The sequence below is a fragment of the Carassius carassius genome, chromosome 1, assembly GCF_963082965.1.
Source record: "Carassius carassius chromosome 1, fCarCar2.1, whole genome shotgun sequence".
Taxonomy (NCBI): Eukaryota; Metazoa; Chordata; class Actinopteri; order Cypriniformes; family Cyprinidae; genus Carassius; species Carassius carassius.
The window spans coordinates 8946817-8971820 of NC_081755.1; the positions used below are offsets into that span (position 1 = coordinate 8946817).

Sequence of the window (25004 nt, forward strand, 5' to 3'; positions counted from 1 at the left end):
GTCGCTCCAATTCAATTCAATTCAATTCAAGTTTATTTGTGTAACGATTTGTATTGTAAAAAGCGATATACAAATAAACTTGAATTGAATTGAATTGAATTGCAATAAAAGAAATTTACATCCCGTGGCAAAACATAGAAACAAAATAGAGACATCATTAGCATAGCTGCTGATCCAACAAAGTAAAATTAGTTTAACCCAAGCTAAAGAATAAAAATGCAGATGCAACTACACTCACAATTTAAGAGATACATTATTCGAATGCTTGGCGAAAGAGATGCGTTTTTAATCTAGATTTAAACAGAGAGAGTGTGTCTGAACCCCGAACATTATCAGGAAGGCTATTCCAGAGTTTGGGAGCCAAATGTGAAAAAGCTCTACCTCCTTTAGTGGACTTTGCTATCCTAGGAACTACCAAAAGTCCAGCGTTTTGTGACCTTAGGGTGCGTGATGGGTTGTAGCGTGGTAGAAGGCTAGTTAGGTACGCAGGAGCTAAACCATTTAGGGCCTTATAGGTAAGTAATGATAATTTGTAACTGATACAGAACTTAATAGGTAGCCAGTGCAGAGACTGTAAAATTGGGGTAATATGATCATATTTTCTTGACATGGTAAGGACTCTAGCTGCTGCATTTTGGACGACCTGTAGCTTGTTTATTGACGAAGCAGGACAACCACCTAGAAGTCCATTACAATAGTCCAGTCTAGAGGTCATGAAAGCATGAACTAGCTTTTCTGCATCAGAAACAGATAACATGTTTCGTAGCTTGGCAATGTTTCTAAGATGGAAAAATGCGGTTTTTGTAACATTGGAAATATGATTTTCAAAAGACAAATTGCTGTCCAATATAACACCCAGATTTCTGACTGTAGAGGAAGTAACATTACATCCGTCTAGTTGCAGATTGTAATCTACAAGATTCTGTGTGGTGTTTTTTGGTCCAATAATTAATATCTCTGTCTTATCCGAATTTAATTGGAGAAAATTATTTGTCATCCAATCTTTTACATTTTTAACACACTCTGTTAGCTTAGATAATTGGGAAGTTTCATCTGGTCTCGTTGAAATATATAGCTGAGTATCATCAGCATAACAGTGGAAGCTAATTCCGTATTTTCTAATAATATTACCAAGGGGCAACATGTATATTGAAAATAGAAGGGGACCTAGGACGGATCCTTGTGGCACTCCATATTTTACTGATGATAAATGAGATGACACCCCATTTAAGTAAACAAAATGGTAGCGATCGGACAGGTAGGATCTAAACCATCTTAGAGCTTGCCCTTGAATACCTGTATAGTTTTGTAATCGATCTATGAGTATGTCATGATCTATGGTGTCGAACGCAGCACTAAGATCAAGTAAGACTAGAAATGAGATGCAGCCTTGATCTGACGCATGAAGCAGGTCATTTGTAATTTTAACAAGTGCAGTTTCTGTGCTATGGTGGGGCCTAAAACCTGACTGAAATTCTTCATACAGATCATTTTTATGCAGGAAGGTGCTCAATTGAGCAGACACAACTTTTTCTAAAATTTTAGACATAAATGGAAGATTTGAAATAGGCCTATAATTTGCCAGTACACTAGGATGTAGTTTTGGTTTCTTAATAAGAGGCTTGATAACCGCCAGCTTGAATGGTTTTGGGATGTGACCTAAAGATAACGACGAGTTAATGATATTGAGAAGCGGTTCTTCGGCTACAGGTAACAGCTCTTTTAGTAATTTAGTGGGTACAGGATCTAATAAACATGTTGTTGGTTTAGATACAGTGATAAGTTTATTTAGCTCTTCCTGTCCTATATTTGTAAGCACTGCAGTTTATCTTTGGGTGCGATGGATGAAACTGAAGTGTTAGACGCTGTCGAATCTACATTCGCTATTGTATTTCTAATGTTATCTATTTTATCAGTGAAGAAATTCATAAAGTCATTACTATTTAACGTTGGTGGAATATTTGAATCAGGTGGCGTCTGGTAATTTGTTATTTTAGCCACTGTGCTAAATAAAAACCTTGGATTGTTTTGGTTATTTTCAATGAGTTTGTGGATATGCTCTGCCCTAGCAGTTTTTAGAGCCTGTCTATACCTGGACATACTGTTTTTCCATGCAATTTTAAAAACTTCCAAGTTAGTTTTTCTTTTTCTTGCTCCAACATCCTGCCTCTTAGCTGACAAGGGCAGAAATAGAGCTCATGCACTGACCAGATTTCTGAGAAACTCAATTTTTACCTACCAGCTCTAGCTTAACCTACCTTTGTAGAATAATGTTGATTAAAATATCAACGACTAAACACAAGAGCTGAATTTAACAGCTGAAGTCTACATTGTGGCACTGCCACGCAAATCTTGCTGATGAGAAGCTGTCTGAGGTCTGTACTGCTTCTCCACAGAGGGTCAGGTGACATCGGTCTTCTCAATTTAGTTCCAGCTCAGTTTTATGTGAGTTCTAGATTGTTTGGAGGCCATGGTTAAAGGAGGCCACTGTAGCTGTACATTTTAAGACACACTGCCACAGAGAAAGTTGTGACATACCCCAAAGCTCCTCCTTGCCAAGCACAGCCAGACAGACTCTTGAAGGTTCCACCAAGATTTGAACTTGGATCACTGGATTCAGAGTCCAGAGTGCTAACCGTTACACCATGGAACCAACAGTGTCTGAACATCTGTTTGAAGTGTAGAAAACATTCAAGGAAGCTCTGCGAAAAGCAACTAACCAGCAAGCATCAGAATGGTGTCCGAAAAGCATTCACGGCTCCACTCTGAGTAAACCCAGGATCGAACCTGGGACCTTTAAATGTTCAGTGTAACGCTCTCTGAACCTTGTAAACCAATATTGAGAAAAACATCAAAGCAAAGGACCCGAGCCTCCAGTCAACCGCAAACGGCTACCCTGCATGGCAGCCGATCTGAACCATCTTAGACATACCCCCATCTTTCAGTGAAAGCGCGGGAACCCAAAGAACGAAGTGTTATACAAAGTTTAAATAGCAGATGAGGAACTACGGACAGGGAGAAATCAGCACGAAAACATGCAGGAGTACTATTGACCGAAAGAAGGCAGAATTGACTGATACTTCTCAGCAATATGCTCAATGTGGGCTCGTCCAGGATTTGAACCCTGGACCTCTCACACCCGAAGCGAGAATCATACCCCTAGACCAACGAGCCACAATGTACCCAGACACTACTCAAAACAAGGAGCTGCAAAGCGGGCTCATCTGGGATTTGAACTGGGGCCCACTTGCTCCCATACAGCAATAAAAGAAAAAAAAAAACACACCCCAACACCAACAAACCCTCAGATGCTCCTGCATCTAGCAAACGCAAGATGAAGGCTCACAGGGCCGTAAAGCGATCCAAGAATCTATTTTTTGCCATATCTCCACTGCTTGGGCTGCATTCCTAAACCAATTTTTGGAAAAATGTAAAGTCGAAGTTTAAACTGCAGATTAAGAAATAAGAAGAGCAGAGAGAAGTGGGCATGAAAACATGCAGAAGCAGCTTTAGTCTTAATTGACAGTGGCGTATGATTGACCCGGGATGGCAGAATGGACTGAAACTGCTCAAGAAAAGATGCTGCAAAGACAGAAGAGGGCTCGTCCGGGATTTGAACCCGGGACCTCTCGCACCCTAAGCGAGAATCATACCCCTAGACCAACGAGCCACAAGTTGCTGCTCAGTGGAGGCCACTGTGCCATGTATTTCACTCTTTTCGATGCTACGGTCGCTCCAATATCCTGCCTCTTAGCTGACAAGGGCAGAAATAGAGCTCTGACCAGATGCACTGACCAGATTTCTGAGCAACTCAATTTTTACCTACCAGCTCTAGCTTGGCCTACCTTTGTAGAATAATGTTGATTAAAATATCAACGACAAAACTTGAGCTGAATTTAACAGCAGAAGTCTACATTGTGGCACTGCCACGCAAATCTTGCTAATGAGAAGCTGTCTGAGGTCTGTACTGCTTCTCCACAGAGGGTCAGGTGACAGCGGTCTTCTCAATTTAGTTCCAGCTCAGTTTTATGTGAGTTCTAGATTGTTTGGAGGCCATGGTTAAAGGAGGCCACTGTAGCAATACATTTTAAGACACACTGCCACAGAGAAAGTTGTGACATACCCCAAAGCTCCTCCTTGCCAAGCACAGCCAGACAGACCCCAAGGTTCCACCAAGAGTTGAAATCAGATCACTGGATTCAGAGTCCAGAGTGCTAACCGTTACACCATGGAACCAACAATGTCTGCACGTCTGTTTGAAGTGTAGAAAACATTTAAGGAGGCTCTGCGAAAAGCAACTAACCAGCAAGCATCAGAATGGTGTCCGAAAGCATTCACGGCTCCACTCTGAGTAAACCCAGGATCGAACCTGGGACCTTTAAATGTTCAGTGTAACGCTCTCTGAACCTTGTAAACCAATATTGAGGAAAACATCAAAGCAAAGGACACGAGCCTCCAGTCAACCGCAAACGGCTACCCTGCATGGCAGCCGATCTGAACCATCTTAGACACACCCCCACCTTTCAGTGAAAGCGCAGGAACCCAAAGAGCGAAGTGTTGTACAAAGTTTAAATTGGAGATGAGGAACTACGAACAGGGAGAAATCGGCACGAACACATGCAGGAGTATTATTGGCTGAAAGAAGGCAGAAATGACTGATACTTCTCAGCAACATGCTCAATGTGGGCTCGTCCGGGATTTGAACCCGGGACCTCTCACACCTCTAACACTTGCTCCCATACTGCAATAGAAGAAAAAAAAACACACCCCAACACCAACAAGCCCTCAGATGCTCCTGCAACTAGCAAACGCAAGATGAAGGCTCACAGGGCCGTAAAGCGATCCAAGAATCTATTTTTTGCCATATCTCCACTGCTTGGGCTGCATTCCTAAACCAATTTTTGGAAAAATGTCAAGTCAAAGTTTAAACTGCAGATTAAGAACTAAGAAGGGCAGAGAGAAGTGGGCATGAAAACATGCAGACGCAGCTTTAGTCTTAATTGACAGTGGCGTATGATTGACCCGGGATGGCAGAATGGACTGAAACTGCTCAAGAAATGATGCTGCAAAGACAGAAGAGGGCTCGTCCGGGATTTGAACCCGGGACCTCTCGCACCCTAAGCGAGAATCATACCCCTAGACCAACGAGCCACAAGTTGCTGCTCAGTGGAGGCCCCTTTACCATGTAATTCACTCTGTACGATGCTACGGTCGCTCCAACATCCTGCCTCTTAGCTGACAAGGGCAGAAATAGAGCTCTGACCGGATGCACTGACCAGATTTCTGAGAAACTCAATTTTTACCTACCAGCTCTAGCTTGGCCTACCTTTGTAAAATAATGTTGATTAAAATATCAACGACAAAACACAAGAGCTGAATTTAACAGCAGAAGTCTACATTGTGGCACTGCCACGCAAATCTTGCTGATGAGAAGCTGTCTGAGGTCTGTACTGCTTCTTCACAGAGGATCAGGTGACATCTGTCTTCTCAATTTAGTTTCAGCTCAGTTTTATGTGAGTTATAGATTGTTTGGAGGCCATGGTTAAAGGAGGCCACTGTAGCAATACATTTTAAGACACACTGCCACAGAGAAAGTTGTGACCTACCCCAAAGCTCCTCCTTGCCAAGCACAGCCAGACAGACCCCAAGGTTCCACCAAGAGTTGAACTCGGATCACTGGATTCAGAGTCCAGAGTGCTAACCATTACACCATGGAACCAACAGTGTCTGCACATCTGTTTGAAGTGTAGAAAACATTCAAGGAGGCTCTGCGAAAAGCAACTAACCAGCAAGCATCAGAATGGTGTCCTGTTTGTGGACTTCAGCTCTGCCTTCAACACGATCATCCCAAACCTCCTCCTGCCCAAACTAACTCAGCTCTCCATGCCCACCTCCGTCTGTCAGTGGATCAACAGCTTCCTGACAGACAGGCAGCAGCTAGTGAGGCTGGGAAAATACACATCCAGCACCCGTACAATCAGCACCGGAGCTCCCCAGGGCTGTGTTCTCTCCCCACTGCTTTTCTCCCTGTACACTAATGACTGCACATCTAAGGACCCCTCTGTCAAGCTCCTGAAGTTTGCAGATGACACCACACTCATCGGCCTCATTCAGGACGGTGACGAGTCTGCTTACAGACAGGAGGTTAAAGAGCTGGCTGTCTGGTGCACTCTCAACAACCTGGAGCTTAACACGCTCAAAACAGTGGAGATGATCGTGGACTTCAGGAGAAACCCCCCTGCACTCCCCCCACTCACCATCATGAACAGCACTGTGACTGCAGTGGAGTCATTCAGGTTCCTGGGCACCACTATCTCTCAGGACCTGAAGTGGGACATTCACATTGACTCCATTGTGAAAAAGGCCCAGCAGAGGTTGTACTTCCTTCGCCAGCTGAGGAAGTTTAACCTGCCACAGGATCTGCTGAAACAGTTCTACTCCACCATCATCGAATCCATCCTCTGCACTTCAGTAACTGTCTGGTTCAGCTCAGCTTCTAAATCGGACCTCAGAAGACTACAGAGGGTAGTCCGGACTGCTGAGCGAATCATCGGTTCAACTCTCCCATCTATTCAAGAACTGTACTTATCCAGAGTGAGCAAAAGGGCTGTTAAAATCACTCTGGACCCCTCACATCCAGCACACTCCCTCTTTGAACTGTTGCCATCTGGTCGACGCTACAGAGCACTGAGCACCAGAACAACCAGACACAGGAACAGTTTCTTCCCTCAGGCAATCCATCTTATGAACAGCTGATAATAACTGTGGAACACACTACACTATTTATATTTATATACACTACACTTTTTATCCAACACACATACTTAGCGTACACGTAAATCTTTTGCACATAACATACATGTACATACATGGAACACACTATACTACTTATATTTATATTTATATACACATACACTTATTTATCCAAACACACATACTTAGCGTACAGTTACAATTTTTCCACATAATATACATGTACATACATAAATGCTCTTTTTAATATACCTGCCATACATTGTCAATTTGTATATTGTCAATCCTTACCCACCTATTTGTATTTTTTTGTATTTTTTATTCCTTATTGTGTTTTTTGTTCTGTCGCTGTTATGTTGCACTGCGGAGCTCTGTCACGAAAACAAATTCCTCGTATGTGTAAACATACCTGGCAATAAAGCTCATTCTGATTCTGATTCTGATTCTGAAAAGCATTCTCGGCTCCACTCTGAGTAAACCTAGGATCAACCCTGGGACCTTTAAATGTTCAGTGTAACGCTCTCTGAACCTTGTAAACCAATATTGAGAAAAACATCAAAGCAAAGGACACGAGCCTCCAGTCAACCGCAAACGGCTACCCTGCATGGCAGCCGATCTGAACCATCTTAAACACACCCCCAACTTTCAGTGAAAGTGCAGGAACCCAAAGAGCGAAGTGTTGTACAAAGTTTAAATTGCAGATGAGGAACTACGAACAGGGAGATATCGGCACGAAAATATGCAGGAGTACTATTGACCGAAAGAAGGCAGAATTGATTGATACTTCTCAGCAATATGCTCAATGTGGGCTCGTCCGGGATTTGAACCAGGGAGCTCTCACACCCGAAGCGAGAATCATACCCCTAGACCAACAAGCCACCATGCACCCAGACACTACTCAAAACAAGGAGCAGCAAAGCGGGCTCATCTGGGATTTGAACTTGGGCCCACTTGCTCCCATACAGCAATAAAAGAAAAAAAAAACACACCCCAACACCAACAAGCCCTCAGATGCTCCTGCATCTAGCAAACGCAAGATGAAGGCTCACAGGGCCGTAAAGCGATCCAAGAATCTATTTTTTGCCATATCTCCACTACTTGGGCTGCATTATTAAACCAATTTTTGGAAAAATGTAAAGTCAAACTTTAAACTGCAGATTAAGAACTAAGAAGAGCAAAGAGAAGTGGGCATGAAAACATGCAGACGCAGCTTTAGTCTTAATTGACAGTGGCGTATGATTGACCCGGGATGGCAGAATGGACTGAAACTGCTCAAGAAAAGATGCTGCAAAGACAGAAGAGGGCTCGTCCGGGATTTGAACCCGGGACCTCTCGCACCCTAAGCGAGAATCATACCCCTAGACCAACGAGCCACAAGTTGCTGCTCAGTGGATGCCACTTTGCCACGTATTTCACTCTGTTCGATGCTACGGTCGCTCCAACATCCTGCCTCTTAGCTGACAAGGGCAGAAATAGAGCTCTGACCAGATGCACTGACCAGATTTCTGAGCAACTCAATTTTTACCTACCAGCTCTAGCTTGGCCTACCTTTGTAGAATAATGTTGATTAAAATATCAACGACAAAACTTGAGCTGAATTTAACAGCAGAAGTCTACATTGTGGCACTGCCACGCAAATCTTGCTGATGAGAAGCTGTCTGAGGTCTGTACTGCTTCTCCACAGAGGGTCAGGTGACAGCGGTCTTCTCAATTTAGTTCCAGCTCAGTTTTATGTGAGTTCTAGATTGTTTGGAGGCCATGGTTAAAGGAGGCCACTGTAGCAATACATTTTAAGACACACTGCCACAGAGAAAGTTGTGACCTACCCCAAAGCTCCTCCTTGCCAAGCACAGCCAGACAGACCCCAAGGTTCCACCAAGAGTTGAACTCGGATCACTGGATTCAGAGTCCAGAGTGCTAACCATTACACCATGGAACCAACAGTGTCTGCACATCTGTTTGAAGTGTAGAAAACATTCAAGGAGGCTCTGCGAAAAGCAACTAACCAGCAAGCATCAGAATGGTGTCCTGTTTGTGGACTTCAGCTCTGCCTTCAACACGATCATCCCAAACCTCCTCCTGCCCAAACTAACTCAGCTCTCCATGCCCACCTCCGTCTGTCAGTGGATCAACAGCTTCCTGACAGACAGGCAGCAGCTAGTGAGGCTGGGAAAATACACATCCAGCACCCGTACAATCAGCACCGGAGCTCCCCAGGGCTGTGTTCTCTCCCCACTGCTTTTCTCCCTGTACACTAATGACTGCACATCTAAGGACCCCTCTGTCAAGCTCCTGAAGTTTGCAGATGACACCACACTCATCGGCCTCATTCAGGACGGTGACGAGTCTGCTTACAGACAGGAGGTTAAAGAGCTGGCTGTCTGGTGCACTCTCAACAACCTGGAGCTTAACACGCTCAAAACAGTGGAGATGATCGTGGACTTCAGGAGAAACCCCCCTGCACTCCCCCCACTCACCATCATGAACAGCACTGTGACTGCAGTGGAGTCATTCAGGTTCCTGGGCACCACTATCTCTCAGGACCTGAAGTGGGACATTCACATTGACTCCATTGTGAAAAAGGCCCAGCAGAGGTTGTACTTCCTTCGCCAGCTGAGGAAGTTTAACCTGCCACAGGATCTGCTGAAACAGTTCTACTCCACCATCATCGAATCCATCCTCTGCACTTCAGTAACTGTCTGGTTCAGCTCAGCTTCTAAATCGGACCTCAGAAGACTACAGAGGGTAGTCCGGACTGCTGAGCGAATCATCGGTTCAACTCTCCCATCTATTCAAGAACTGTACTTATCCAGAGTGAGCAAAAGGGCTGTTAAAATCACTCTGGACCCCTCACATCCAGCACACTCCCTCTTTGAACTGTTGCCATCTGGTCGACGCTACAGAGCACTGAGCACCAGAACAACCAGACACAGGAACAGTTTCTTCCCTCAGGCAATCCATCTTATGAACAGCTGATAATAACTGTGGAACACACTACACTATTTATATTTATATACACTACACTTTTTATCCAACACACATACTTAGCGTACACGTAAATCTTTTGCACATAACATACATGTACATACATGGAACACACTATACTACTTATATTTATATTTATATACACATACACTTATTTATCCAAACACACATACTTAGCGTACAGTTACAATTTTTCCACATAATATACATGTACATACATAAATGCTCTTTTTAATATACCTGCCATACATTGTCAATTTGTATATTGTCAATCCTTACCCACCTATTTGTATTTTTTTGTATTTTTTATTCCTTATTGTGTTTTTTGTTCTGTCGCTGTTATGTTGCACTGCGGAGCTCTGTCACGAAAACAAATTCCTCGTATGTGTAAACATACCTGGCAATAAAGCTCATTCTGATTCTGATTCTGATTCTGAAAAGCATTCACGGCTCCACTCTGAGTAAACCTAGGATCAACCCTGGGACCTTTAAATGTTCAGTGTAACGCTCTCTGAACCTTGTAAACCAATATTGAGAAAAACATCAAAGCAAAGGACACGAGCCTCCAGTCAACCGCAAACGGCTACCCTGCATGGCAGCCGATCTGAACCATCTTAAACACACCCCCAACTTTCAGTGAAAGTGCAGGAACCCAAAGAGCGAAGTGTTGTACAAAGTTTAAATTGCAGATGAGGAACTACGAACAGGGAGATATCGGCACGAAAATATGCAGGAGTACTATTGACCGAAAGAAGGCAGAATTGATTGATACTTCTCAGCAATATGCTCAATGTGGGCTCGTCCGGGATTTGAACCAGGGAGCTCTCACACCCGAAGCGAGAATCATACCCCTAGACCAACAAGCCACCATGCACCCAGACACTACTCAAAACAAGGAGCAGCAAAGCGGGCTCATCTGGGATTTGAACTTGGGCCCACTTGCTCCCATACAGCAATAAAAGAAAAAAAAAACACACCCCAACACCAACAAGCCCTCAGATGCTCCTGCATCTAGCAAACGCAAGATGAAGGCTCACAGGGCCGTAAAGCGATCCAAGAATCTATTTTTTGCCATATCTCCACTACTTGGGCTGCATTCCTAAACCAATTTTTGGAAAAATGTAAAGTCAAACTTTAAACTGCAGATTAAGAACTAAGAAGAGCAAAGAGAAGTGGGCATGAAAACATGCAGACGCAGCTTTAGTCTTAATTGACAGTGGCGTATGATTGACCCGGGATGGCAGAATGGACTGAAACTGCTCAAGAAAAGATGCTGCAAAGACAGAAGAGGGCTCGTCCGGGATTTGAACCCGGGACCTCTCGCACCCTAAGCGAGAATCATACCCCTAGACCAACGAGCCACAAGTTGCTGCTCAGTGGATGCCACTTTGCCACGTATTTCACTCTGTTCGATGCTACGGTCGCTCCAACATCCTGCCTCTTAGCTGACAAGGGCAGAAATAGAGCTCATGCACTGACCAGATTTCTAAAAAACTCAATTTTTACCTACCAGCTCTAGCTTAACCTACCTTTGTAGAATAATGTTGATTAAAATATCAACGACAAAACACAAGAGCTGAATTTAACAGCTGAAGTCTACATTGTGGCACTGCCACGCAAATCTTGCTGATGAGAAGCTGTCTGAGGTCTGTACTGCTTCTCCACAGAGGGTCAGGTGACATCTGTCTTCTCAATTTAGTTCCAGCTCAGTTTTATGTGCGTTATAGATTGTTTGGAGGCCATGGTTAAAGGAGGCCACTGTAGCAATACATTTTAAGACACACTGCCACAGAGAAAGTTGTGACATACCCCAAAGCTACTCCTTGCCAAGCACAGCCAGACAGACTCTTGAAGGTTCCACCAAGATTTTAACTCGGATCACTGGATTCAGAGTCCAGAGTGCTAACCGTTACACCATGGAACCAACAGTGTCTGCACATCTGTTTGAAGTGTAGAAAACATTCAAGGAGGCTCTGCGAAAAGCAAATAACCAGCAAGCATCAGAATGGTGTCCGAAAAGCATTCACGGCTCCACTCTGAGTAAACCCAGGATCGAACCTGGGACCTTTAAATGTTCAGCTGTAACGCTCTCTGAACCTTGTAAACCAATATTGAGAAAAACATCAAAGCAAAGGACCCGAGCCTCCAGTCAACCGCAAACGGCTACCCTGCATGGCAGCCGACCTGAACCATCTTAGACACACCCCCACCTTTCAGTGAAAGCGCGGGAACCCAAAGAGCGAAGTGTTGTACAAAGTTTAAATTGGAGATGAGGAACTACGAACAGGGAGAAATCGGCACGAAAACATGCAGGAGTATTATTGGCTGATAGAAGGCAGAAATGACTGATACTTCTCAGCAATATGCTCAATGTGGGCTCGTTCGGGATTTGAACCCGGGACCTCTCACACCTCTCACACTTGCTCCCATACAGCAATAGAAGAAAAAAAAACACACCCCAACACCAACAAGCCCTCAGATGCTACTGCAACTAGCAAACGCAAGATGAAGGCTCACAGGGCCGTAAAGCGATCCAAGAATCTATTTTTTGCCATATCTCCACTGCTTGGGCTGCATTCCTAAACCAATTTTTGGAAAAATGTCAATTCAAAGTTTAAACTGCAGATTAAGAACTAAGAAGGGCAGAGAGAAGTGGGCATGAAAACATGCAGACACAGCTTTAGTCTTAATTGACAGTGGCGTATGATTGACCCGGGATGGCAGAATGGACTGAAACTGCTCAAGAAATGATGCTGCAAAGACAGAAGAGGGCTCGTCCGGGATTTGAACCCAGGACCTCTCGCACCCTAAGCAAGAATCATACCCCTAGACCAACGAGCCACAAGTTGCTGCTCAGTGGAGGCCACTTTGCCATGTAATTCACTCTGTACAATGCTACGGTCGCTCCAACATCCTGCCTCTTAGCTGACAAGGGCAGAAATAGAGCTCTGACCGGATGCACTGACCAGATTTCTGAGAAACTCAATTTTTACCTACCAGCTCTAGCTTGGCCTACCTTTGTAAAATAATGTTGATTAAAATATCAACGACAAAACACAAGAGCTGAATTTAACAGCAGAAGTCTACATTGTGGCACTGCCACGCAAATCTTGCTGATGAGAAGCTGTCTGAGGTCTGTACTGCTTCTCCACAGAGGGTCAGGTGACATCTGTCTTCTCAATTTAGTTCCAGCTCAGTTTTATGTGCGTTATAGATTGTTTGGAGGCCATGGTTAAAGGAGGCCACTATAGCAATACATTTTAAGACACACTGCCACAGAGAAAGTTGTGACCTACCCCAAAGCTCCTCCTTGCCAAGCACAGCCAGACAGACCCCAAGGTTCCACCAAGAGTTGAACTCGGATCAATGGATTCAGAGTCCAGAGTGCTAACCATTACACCATGGAACCAACATTGTCTGCACATCTGTTTGAAGTGTAGAAAACATTCAAGGAGCATTTGCGAAAAGCAACTAACCAGCAAGCATCAGAATGGTGTCCGAAAGCATTCACGGCTCCACTCTGAGTAAACCCAGGATCGAACCTGGGACCTTTAAATGTTCAGTGTAACGCTCTCTTAACCTTGTAAACAAATATTGAGAAAAACATCAAAGCAAAGGACACGAGCCTCCAGTCAACCGCAAACGGCTACCCTGCATGGCAGCCGATCTGAACCATCTTAGACACACCCCCACCTTTCACTGAAAGTGCGGGAACCCAAAGAGCGAAGTGTTGTACAAAGTTTAAATTGCAGATGAGGAACTACGAACAGGGAGAAATTAGCACGAAAACATGCAGGAGTTGACTTTAGTCTTAATTGACAGTGGCGTATGATTGACCCGGGATGGCAGAATGGACTGAAACTGCTCAAGAAAAGATGCTGCAAAGACAGAAGAGGGCTCATCCGGGATTTGAACCCGGGACCTCTCGCACCCTAAGCGAGAATCATACACCTAGACCAACGAGCCACAAGTTGCTGCTCAGTGGAGGCCCCTTTGCCACGTATTTCACTCTGTTCGATGCTACTGTCACTCCAACATCCTGCCTCTTAGCTGACAAGGGCAGAAATAGAGCTCATGCACTGACCAGATTTCTGAGAAACTCAATTTTTACCTACCAGCTCTAGCTTGGCCTACCTTTGTAGAATAATGTTGATTAAAATATCAACGACAAAACACAAGAGCTGAATTTAACAGCAGTAGTCTACATTGTGGCACTGCCACGCAAATCTTGCTGATGAGAAGCTGTCTGAGGTCTGTACTGCTTCTCCACAGAGGGTCAGGTGACATCGGTCTTCTCAATTTAGTTCCAGCTCAGTTTTATGTGAGTTCTACATTGTTTGGAGGCCATGGTTAAAGGAGGCCACTGTAGCAATACATATTAAGACACACTGCCACAGAGAAAGTTGTGACCTACCTCAAAGCTCCTCCTTGCCAAGCACAGCCAGACAGACCCCAAGGTTCCACCAAGAGTTGAACTCGGACCACTGGATTCAGAGTCCAGAGTGCTAACCGTTACACCATGGAACCAACAGTGTCTGCACATCTGTTTGAAGTGTAGAAAACATTCAAGGAGGCTCTGCGAAAAGCAACTAACCAGCAAGCATCAGAATGGTATCCGAAAGCATACACGGCTCCACTCTGAGTAAACCCAGGATCGAACTTGGGACCTTTAAATGTTCAGTGTAACGCTCTCTGAACCTTGTAAACCAATATTGAGAAAAACATCAAAGCAAAGGACACGAGCCTCCAGTCAACCGCAAACAGGTACCCTGCATGGCAGCCGATCTGAACCATCTTAGACACACCCCCACCTTTCAGTGAAAGTGCGGGAACCCAAAGAGCGAAGTGTTGTACAAAGTTTAAATTGCAGATGAGGAACTACGAACAGGGAGAAATCAGCACGAAAACATGCAGGAGTACTATTGACCGAAAGAAGGCAAAATTAACTGATACTTTTCAGCAATATGCTCAATGTGGGCTCGTCCGGGATTTGAACCCAGGACCTCTCACACCCGAAGCGAGAATCATACCCCTAGACCAACGAGCCACCATGTACCCAGACACTACTCAAAACAAGGAGCTGCAAAGCGGGCTCATCTGGGATTTGAACTTTGACCCACTTGCTCCCACACAGCAATAAAAGAAAAAAAACCATACCTCAACACCAACAAGCCCTCAGATGCTCCTGCATCTAGCAAACGCAAGATGAAGGCTCACAGGGCTGTGAAGCGATCCAAGAATCTATTTTTCTGCCATATCTCCACTGCTTGGGCTGCATTCCTAAACCAATTTTTGGAAAAATGTCAAGTCAAAGTTTGCTGCAAAGACAGAAGAGGGCTCGTCTGGTATTTGAACCCGGGACCTCTCGCACCCTAAGCGAGAATCATACCCCTAGACCAACGAGCCACAAGTTGCTGCTCAGTGGAGGCCCCTTTGCCACGTATTTCACTCTGTTCGATGCTACTGTCACTCCAACATCCTGCCTCTTAGCTGACAAGGGCAGAAATAGAGCTCTGACCAGATGCAATGACCAGATTTCTGAGAAACCTCAGAAATTTTTTTACCTACCAGCTCTAGCTTGGCCTACCTTTGTGGAATAATGTTGATTAAAATATCAACTACAAAACAGACAAGCTGAATTTAACAGCAGAAGTCTACATTGTGGCACTGCCACGCAAATCTTGCTGATGAGAAGCTGTCTGAGGTCTTTACTGCTTCTCCACAGAGGGTCAGGTGACATCGGTCTTCTCAATTTAGTTCCAGCTCAGTTTTATGTGAGTTCTAGATTGTTTGGAGGCCATGGTTAAAGGAGGCCACTGTAGCAATACATTTTAAGACACACTGCCACAGAGAAAGTTGTGACATACCCCAAAGCACCTCCTTGCCAAGCACAGCCAGACAGACTCTTGAAGGTACCACCAAGTTGCTGCTCAGTGGAGGCCACTTTGCCACGTATTTCACTCTGTTCGATGCTACGGTCGCTCCAACATCCTGCCTCTTAGCTGACAAGGGCAGAAATAGAGCTCTGACCAGATTTCTGACAAAGTGGCATCCACTGAGCAGCAACTTGTGGCTCGTTGGTCTAGGGGTAAGATTCTTGCTTAGGGTGCGAGAGGTCCCGGGTTCAAATCTATGTGAGTTCTAGATTGTTTGGAGGCCATGGTTAAAGGAGGCCACTGTAGCTGTACATTTTAAGACACACTGCCACAGAGAAAGTTGTGACATACCCCAAAGCCCCTCCTTGCCAAGCACAGCCAGACAGACTCTTGAAGGTTCCACCAAGATTTGAACTTGGATCACTGAAATCAGAGTCCAGAGTGCTAACCGTTACACCATGGAACCAACAGTGTCTGCACATCTGTTTAAAGTGTAGAAAACATTCAAGGAAGCTCTGCGAAAAGCAACTAACCAGCAAGCATCAGAATGGTGTCCGAAAAGCATTCACGGCTCCACTCTGAGTAAACCCAGGATCGAACCTGGGACCTTTAAATGTTCAGTGTAACGCTCTCTGAACCTTGTAAACCAATATTGAGAAAAACATCAAAGCAAAGGACCCGAGCCTCCAGTCAACCGCAAACGGCTACCCTGCACGGCAGCCGATCTGAACCATCTTAGACACACCCCCACCTTTCAGTGAAAGCGCGGGAACCCAAAGAGCGAAGTGTTGTACAAAGTTTAAATTGGAGATGAGGAACTACGAACAGGGAGAAATCGGTACGAAAACAAGCAGGAGTATTATTGGCCGAAAGAAGGCAGAAATGACTGATACTTCTCAGCAATATGCTCAATGTGGGTTCATCCGGGATTTGAACCCGGGACCTCGCACACCTGAAGCGAGAATCATACACCTAGACCAACGAGCCACCATGTAACCAGACACTACTCAAAACAAGGAGCTGCAAAGCGGGTTCATCTGGGATTTGAACTTGGGTCCACTTGCTCCCATACAGCAATAGAAAAAAAAAACACACCCCAACACCAACAAGCCCTCAGATGCTACTGCATCTAGCAAACGCAAGATGAAGGCTCACAGGGCCGTAAAGCGATCCAAGAATCTATTTTTTGCCATATCTCCACTGCTTGGGCTGCATTCCTAAACCAATTTTTGGAAAAATGTCAAGTCAAAGTTTAAACTGCAGATTAAGAACTAAGAAGAGCAGAGAGAAGTGGGCATGAATACATGCAGACGCAGCTTTAGTCTTAATTGACAGTGGCGTATGATTAACCCGGGATGGCAGAATGGACTGAAACTGCTCAAGAAAAGATACTTCAAAGACAGAAGAGGGCTGGTCCGGGATTTGAACCCGGGACCTCTCACACCCTAAGCGAGAATCATACCCCTAGACCAACGAGCCACAAGTTGCTACTCAGTGGAGGCCACTTTGCCACGTATTTCACTATGTTCGATGCTATGGTCGCTCCAACATCCTGCCTCTTAGCTGACAAGGGCAGAAATAGAGCTCATGCAAAGACCAGATTTCTGAGAAACTCAATTTTTACCTACCAGCTCTAGCTTAACCTACCTTTGTAGAATAATGTTGATTAAAATATCAACGACAAAACACAAGAGCTGAATTTAACAGCTGAAGTCTACATTGTGGCACTGCCACGCAAATCTTGCTGATGAGAAGCTGTCTGAGGTCTGTACTGCTTCTCCACAGAGGGTCAGGTGACATCGATCTTCTCAATTTAGTTCCAGCTCAGTTTTATGTGAGTTCTAGATTGTTTGGAGGCCATGGTTAAAGGAGGCCACTGTAGCAATACATTTTAAGACACACTGCCACAGAGAAAGTTGTGACATACCCCAAAGCACCTCCTTGCCAAGCACAGCCAGACAGACTCTTGAAGGTTCCACCAAGATTTGAACTCGGATCACTGGATTCAGAGTCCAGAGTGCTAACCATTACACCATGGAACCAACAGTGTCTGCACAACTGTTTGAAGTGTAGAAAACATTCAAGGAGGCTCTGCGAAAAGCAACTAACCAGCAAGCATCAGAATGGTGTCCGAAAAGCATTCACGGCTCCACTCTGAGTAAACCCAGGATCGAACCTGGGACCTTTAAATGTTCAGTGTAACGCTCTCAGAACCTTGTAAACCAATATTGAGAAAAACATCAAAGCAAAGGACCCGAGCCTCCAGTCAACCGCAAACGGCTACCGATCTGAACCATCTTAGACACACCCCCACCTTTTAGTGAAAGTGCGGGAACCCAAAGAGCGAAGTGTTGTACAAGTTTAAATTGCAGATGAGGAACTACGAACAGGGAGAAATCGGTACGAAAACAAGCAGGAGTATTATTGGCCAAAAGAAGGCAGAAATGACTGATACTTCTCAGCAATATGCTCAATGTGGGTTCGTCCGGGATTTGAACCCGGGACCTCGCACACCTGAAGCAAAAATTATACCCCTAGACCAACGAGCCACCATGTAACCAGACACTACTCAAAACAAGGAGCTGCAAAGCGGGTTCATCTGGGATTTGAACTTGGGTCCACTTGCTCCCATACAGCAATAGAAAAAAAAAAACACACCCCAACACCAACAAGCCCTCAGATGCTACTGCATCTAGCAAACGCAAGATGAAGGCTCACAGGGCCGTAAAGCGATCCAAGAATCTATTTTTTGCCATATCTCCACTGCTTGGGCTGCATTCCTAAACCAATTTTTGGAAAAATGTCAAGTCAAAGTTTAAACTGCAGATTAAGAACTAAGAAGAGCAGAGAGAAGTGGGCATGAAAACATGCAGATGCAGCTTTAGTCTTAATTGACAGTGGCGTATGATTGACCCGGGATGGCAGAATGGACTGAAACTGCTCAAGAAAAGATTCTGCAAAGACAGAAGAGGGCTCGTCCGGGATTTGAACCCGGGACCTCTCGCACCCTAAGCGAGAATCATACCCCTAGACCAACGAGCCACAAGTTGCTGCTTAGTGGAGGCTACTTTGCCATGTAATTCACTCTGTTCGATGCTACGGTCGCTCCAACATCCTGCCTCTTAGCTGACAAGGGCAGAAATAGAACTCATGCACTGACCAGATTTCTGAGAAACTCAATTTTTACCTACCAGCTCTAGCTTAACCTACCTTTGTAGAATAATGTTGATTAAAATATCAACGACAAAACACAAGAGCTGAATTTAACAGCTGAAGTCTACGTTGTGGCACTGCCACGCAAATCTTGCTGATGAGAAGCTATCTGAGGTCTGTACTGCTTCTCCACAGAGGGTCAGGTGACATCGGTCTTCTCAATTAAGTTCTAGCTCAGTTTTATGTGAGTTCTAGATTGTTTGGAGGCCATGGTTAAAGGAGGCCACTGTAGCAATACATTTTAAGACACACTGCCACAGAGGTAGTACACATAATGGGTTCGTGGAAAAAACCCCATTCATTTAAATTGCCATATACCGCATAATGGTTCGAAGGGATTGTACTGTCAGTTTGGATCCATTTTCTCCTTTAGAAAACTGGCCAACGGGACGAGTCGGCTTACCCCCCTTTTCCGTAGGGAATCCGCAGTAAACCAAGTATTGACACCTCTAGGGGGTGATGTTGACCACCGGGAGAGCCCCCCCACCCCACCCCCACCTCCCACGAACCCTATATAGGTCCTTTTGCCATCGTTCTGCTGGCCGTTGGGGGTATTCGCTCCCAGGACCCTATTATTTGGCCTTTCTCCCATTAAACGAATGGCCGGGGCTGTTCTAGGGTGGGCTTCGCATCCCAGCTAGCTGCGTTTTGTCCACCCGTCATATGGGTCCGCTGTGCGGACCCCCGTGACCACGAAACAATTATTTGTCCATTTAACCATTATTACCGCGGATCGGACCCTCGAGCCGCGAGGACCCCCGGTCCCACGGAACCACTATTTGTCCAATTTTCCACTATTTTTACGGAACGTTCCCAAAAGGGTCCCAGAGGTGGGGGGTGGGCGTCCCCGCCCCGCGGGCGCTCACCGGCGCCCCCTCTGGCCATTTCGGGGTCGCCGACGCAAGTCGTTCCGATCGGCCCGCGGTCTCGGTGAGGTCACTGGGGGGGCCCCACGGACCCCGCTGTGAAATTTGGGACCCCTGGGACATTTCTAAAAAAATCCCACCTGCCATTTATTCCCATGCATTCGGCCTAGCGGACTCGTGGACACGACTCCCAAGGGTCCGATCGGGCGAATTTTCGAATTTTGGATATGTGTCTCGAGGGCATCCCCTCGACCGGGCACAGAAGTCTGGTGGCCCTACGACCTTCTTTAGGGGTCAAACCGTCACAGAAGGGACCCCACGTCCACAAAAGCGGTACGCGTTTTGATGGGAGGTTGGACGTCCACAGTTCGGAGACGATAGGTCGTAGGGCCCCCAGATTTGAGATTCTGGCATCTCAGGGGCCCCTCAACAAGGGCCCCGAAACACGTAGTCGTAGGACCCATGGAAAAAAAGTGCATCGCGCTAGGTCCTCGCGCTTTTGACAGCACGTTCTAGGGGCCCTCAGGAGCCACTGATCCAAATTTCGGGCCCCTAGGACGTTTCTAAAAAAATCCCACCTGCCATTTACTTGAATGTGTTCGGCCTAGCCGTTTCGTGGACACAGCTCGCCGGGGTCCGACCAGGCCGAATTTTGGATATGTGTCTCATGGGGGCCACCTCGACCGGGCATAGAAGTCTGGTGACCCTACGACCTTATTTAGGGGTCAAAGGGTCAAAAAAGGGAGCGCTTGTCCACCAAACCGGTACGCGTTTACATTGGAGATGGGACATCCGCCCATCGGAGACGATGGGTCGTAGGGCCCCGAGATTCGAGATTCTCGCATCTCAGGGGCCCCTCTCCGTCCCCAAAGCACGAAGCTGTAGGACCTTGAAAAAAAATTCCCATCCGGCACCCTGAAATCTCTCAAAAGGCTCTGATCATGTAAGATCATCAAGATTTTGTGCAGGAGGCTCCAAATTTTCCCCTCGCCTTAGGGCCCCGCTCTTTCGGCAGCTCAATCAGGGCGGCCCCTGGACCCACCGATCCGAATTTCGGGCCCCTGGGTCTTTTTTTAAAAAAGTCCCACCTCCCACATACTTGAATGGGTTCGGCCTAGCGGATTCGTGGACACAACTCGCGAGGGCCCCAGGGCCCCGCACTTTCGGAAGCTCACTCGGTGCGGCCCCTTGACCCACCGATCCGAATTTCGGGCCCCTGGGTCTTTTCTAAAAAAGTCCCACCTGCCATATACTTGAATGTTTTTGGCCTAGCTGGTTCGTGGACAGGACTCGCAAGGGTCCGATCGGGCCGAATTTTGGATATGTGTCTCATGGGGACCCACTCAACCGGGCATAGAAGTCTGGTGGCCCTATGACCTTCTTTAGGGGTCAAACAGTCAAAGAAGTGACCCCACATCCACCAAATCGGTACACGTTTTGATTGAAGGTGGGACATCCACAGTTCGGAGACGATAGGACGTAGGGCCCCCATATTCCAGATTCTTGCATCTCAGTGGCCCCTCTCCCATGTCCCCAAAGCACGAAGCTGTAGGACCTTGAAAAAAAATACCCGTCGGGCACCCTGAAATCTCTCAAAAGGCTCTGATCATGTAAGAGTCAGAGAGGGCCAAGGGAGAGATTTTGTGCAGTAGGCTCCGAATTTTTCCCTTGCCTTTGGGCCCCGCTCTTTCGGCAGCTCAATCGGGGCGGCCCCTGGACCCACCGATCCGAATTTCGGGCCACTGGGTCTTTTCTAAAAAAGTCCCACCTGCCACATACTTGAATGGGTTCGGCCTAGCGGATTCGTGGACACAACTCGCGAGGGCCCCAGGGCCACGCGCTTTCGGAAGCTCACTCGGGGCGGCCCCTTGACCCACCGATCCGAATTTCGGGCCCCTGGGTCTTTTCTAAAAAAGTCTCTCCTGCCATATACTTGAATGTTTTCGGCCTAGCGGGTTCGTGGACAGGACTCGCAAGGGTCCGATCGGGCCGAATTTTGGATATGTGTCTCATGGGGACCCCCTCGACTGGGCATAAAAGTCTGGTGGCCCTACGACCTTCTTTAGGGGTCAAACGGTCACAGAAGGGACCCCACGTCCACCAAACAGGTACACGTTTTGATTGGAGGTGGGACTTCCAAAGTTCGGAGAGGGTAGGTCGTAGGGCCCCCAGATTTGAGATTCGGCCTAGCGGTTTCGTGGACACGGCTCGCCGGGGTCGGATCGGGCCGAATTTGGTATGATTGCCTCATGGGGACCCCCTTGACCGGGCAGAGAGGTTTGGTGGCCCTACGACCTTCCTTAGGGGTCAAAAGGTCAAAAACCAGAGGGATTGTCCACCAAACCGGTACGTGTTTACATTGGAGGTGGGACATCCGCCCTTCGGAGACTATGGGTCGTAGGGCCCCCAGATTCGAGATTCGAGCATCTCAGGGGCCCCTCTCCCATGTCCCCAAAGCACGAAGCTGTAGGACCTTGAAAAAAAATGCCCGCCCGGCACCCTCAAATCTCTCAAAATGCTCTGATCATGTAAGAGTCACAGAGGGCTGAGGGGGAGATTTTGTGCAGGAGGCTCGGAATTTTTCCCTCACCTTAGGGTCCCGCGCTTTCATCAGCTCACTCGCGGCGGCCCCTGGACCCACCGATCCGAATTTCGGGCCTCTGGGATTTTTCTAAAAAAGTCCCACCTGCCATATATTTGAATGGGGTTCAAATAAATTGCGGGTGGACATGCACCACATGTGGTGAAATTAACCAAAATCCTATGCATAATTCTACAGTATTATGGGACAAAACTTACAAAAATGGGTTCTTCGGAGCTTGCAGTGTACAGCAGATGAGACTTCAACCACGAAATCACTAAAATTTATCTGTCCACGGAACCATTAGGAAGGGCATGCTGAATAAATGGCAAACGGGAGGTTTTTTAAAAAAAAATGTCCATTTACAATTTATTCAGCGGGACCTCCATAGCGCTCCCGTGGACATACATTTTTATGCATATTTTACATTATTATTGGATAAAACTTACATGAATGGATTCCTCTGGGTGTCCTGAGTACAGTAAAGGTCTTTTCATTAACAATAACACACATAAATAAAATAATAAAAATAAATAAAGTTAAATACAGATGTTATTTAATGAAAAGTGAGATTCGCACCACATGTGGTGCACATGTGTGCCTAAATTCAACGCTTATTTTTATGCAAATTCTACAGTATTATGGGATAAAACTTACAAAAATGGATTCCTGGAAGCTTGCAGAGTACAGCTGATGAGACTTCAACCACGAAACCGCTAAAATTGATCTGTCCACGGAACAATTAGGAAGGGCGTGCTGAATAAATGGCAAATGGGAGGTTTTTTCAAAAAAAAATTCCATTTACAATTTATTCAGCGGGACCTCCGAAGTGCTCCCGTGGACATTATTTTTTATGCAAATTCTACAGTATATTGTGATAAAATTTACATGAATGGACTCTGCTGAGCTGTCTGAGTACACTGCAGGCGTTTTGATCAACAATATTGCCTATATTTAATTAAATCAAATTTAATACAATTGCTTTTTGTTAAACCTAAGTTGGACACATATCCCACTTGCCATTTATTCATATTGGATGGACACCAAATTTGGGGCACCGTATCTCCGCCTCCCGGGGGTTCAGGGACTTGGAGCTGGTGGCGTCGGATAGAGGTCCCCCTGGTCTGACTTTGACCCGATTTTGGTGCAGTTTGGCCCCGTTGTGGGGGAGTTACAGTTTGGCAAAGTGTGTGACATTTTGGTTAATATTCACCAAAATCCAACATTTTTTCTATGCATATTTCTACAGTATAATGGGATAAAACTTACAAAAATGGATTCCTCTGAGTGCCCTGAGTACAGTACAAGTGTTTTCTCTAGGTCTCATGAAAAATTTTTTCTTCCGACTTCCACCCCCTCGAGCTGCCTTCTCTAGCCGGGGAGGGTGCACCCTGGCCGGCATGGATGAGTAGGTGCGAGGGCGGGTGGATGGTACTATTTTTTTGCTAATTTCTCCGCGATGCGGTGGACCCCGGGGCTGAAATTCGGGAGATCCCTAGAGGGTCGAGGGGCCTACCGTATGCGACCACCCACGAGTTCCTGAGTGGTCCGGTTCCTGAGTTATAACGGTTTAAATTCCACATTTTGGGGGCCGTAACTCAAGCCCCGGGGTCATAGGGACATGGGGCTGATGTCGTCGGATAGAGGGCACCCTGGTCTGACTTTGACCCGATTTTGGTTCAGTTTGGCCCCGTTTTGGCGGAGTTACAGCTTGGCAAAGTGTGTGACATTTTGGTTAACATGCACCACATGTGGTGAAATTATTTTTTGAAACATTTTTTCTATGCATATTTCTACAGTATAATGGGATAAAACTTACAAAAATGGATTCCTCTGAGTGCCCTGAGTACAGTACAAGTGTTTTCTCTAGGCCTCATAATAAAAAAAGTTTCAAGTCGCTAGGTCTCTTCCTTCCATTTGACTATCAAAAATGTGGTGGGCCATAACTCCGCCCCCCGGGGTGTTATGGATGGGGGGCAGCGGTGTTCGGTAGGCCTTCTGGAGGTCTTACTCTGACCCGATTTTGGTGCAGTAAAATAAACATTTTGGTGCAATAAAACTGGCATGAATGGACTCTGCTGAGCGTGCTGAGTACAGTAGAGGTGTTTTCATTAACAGTAAGAGAATTGCTATTTAATAAACAGCAAGTGAACACATATCCCACTTTCCATATATTCATATAGGAATGCTATGTAATAAACTGCAAGTGGACACATATCCCATCAAATAAATTGCTGGTGGACATGCACCACATATGGGGAAATTAACCAAATTTTTTTCTATGCATATTCTACAGTATTAGAATAGTTGTTCCGTGGACATGACTTGCAAGGTCCCTACGGCCGTGCGCCATTGGCAGATCACTCGAGGCGGCCCCTTGACCCACCAAACTGAATTTTGGGTCCGTTGGACTTTTCTAAAAAAGTCCCACCTGCCATTTACTTGAATGGGTTCGGACTAGCGGGTTTGTGGACACGGTTTGCAACGGTCCGATCGGGCCGAAATTTGGATATGTGTCTCGGGGGGATCCCCTCAAACGGGCATAGAAGTCTGGTGGCCCTACGATCTAATTAAGGGGTCAAAGGGTTACAGAAGGGAGCCCACGTCCACCAAACAGGTACGCATTTTGATTGAAGGTGGGATGTCCACATATCGGAGACGGTAGGTCGTAGGGCCCCCAGATTTGAGATTCTGGCATCTCAGGGGCCCCTCACCCAGGGCCCAAAAGTA

At 46.1% G+C, this 25004-nt stretch overlaps 11 non-coding genes across 11 annotated transcripts; all 11 read right to left on the reverse strand.

Moving 5' to 3' along the window:
• Positions 1–2581: 2581 nt before the first annotated feature.
• On the reverse strand, positions 2582–2653 carry trnaq-cug (transfer RNA glutamine (anticodon CUG)). The gene has a single exon. It is a non-coding gene; the product is annotated as a tRNA-Gln (tRNA).
• A 945-nt stretch (positions 2654–3598) lies between these two features.
• On the reverse strand, positions 3599–3670 carry trnap-agg (transfer RNA proline (anticodon AGG)). Its single transcript has one exon. It is a non-coding gene; the product is annotated as a tRNA-Pro (tRNA).
• Positions 3671–5079: 1409 nt separating this feature from the next.
• trnap-agg (transfer RNA proline (anticodon AGG)) lies at positions 5080–5151 on the reverse strand. The gene has a single exon. It is a non-coding gene; the product is annotated as a tRNA-Pro (tRNA).
• Positions 5152–8054: 2903 nt separating this feature from the next.
• Positions 8055–8126, reverse strand: trnap-agg (transfer RNA proline (anticodon AGG)). Its single transcript has one exon. It is a non-coding gene; the product is annotated as a tRNA-Pro (tRNA).
• Positions 8127–11027: 2901 nt separating this feature from the next.
• Positions 11028–11099, reverse strand: trnap-agg (transfer RNA proline (anticodon AGG)). The gene has a single exon. It is a non-coding gene; the product is annotated as a tRNA-Pro (tRNA).
• Positions 11100–12507: 1408 nt separating this feature from the next.
• On the reverse strand, positions 12508–12579 carry trnap-agg (transfer RNA proline (anticodon AGG)). Its single transcript has one exon. It is a non-coding gene; the product is annotated as a tRNA-Pro (tRNA).
• Positions 12580–13632: 1053 nt separating this feature from the next.
• On the reverse strand, positions 13633–13704 carry trnap-agg (transfer RNA proline (anticodon AGG)). The gene has a single exon. It is a non-coding gene; the product is annotated as a tRNA-Pro (tRNA).
• Positions 13705–14713: 1009 nt separating this feature from the next.
• On the reverse strand, positions 14714–14785 carry trnap-cgg (transfer RNA proline (anticodon CGG)). The gene has a single exon. It is a non-coding gene; the product is annotated as a tRNA-Pro (tRNA).
• Positions 14786–17021: 2236 nt separating this feature from the next.
• Positions 17022–17093, reverse strand: trnap-agg (transfer RNA proline (anticodon AGG)). Its single transcript has one exon. It is a non-coding gene; the product is annotated as a tRNA-Pro (tRNA).
• A 491-nt stretch (positions 17094–17584) lies between these two features.
• trnaq-cug (transfer RNA glutamine (anticodon CUG)) lies at positions 17585–17656 on the reverse strand. Its single transcript has one exon. It is a non-coding gene; the product is annotated as a tRNA-Gln (tRNA).
• Positions 17657–18584: 928 nt separating this feature from the next.
• On the reverse strand, positions 18585–18656 carry trnap-agg (transfer RNA proline (anticodon AGG)). The gene has a single exon. It is a non-coding gene; the product is annotated as a tRNA-Pro (tRNA).
• Positions 18657–25004: the final 6348 nt, after the last annotated feature.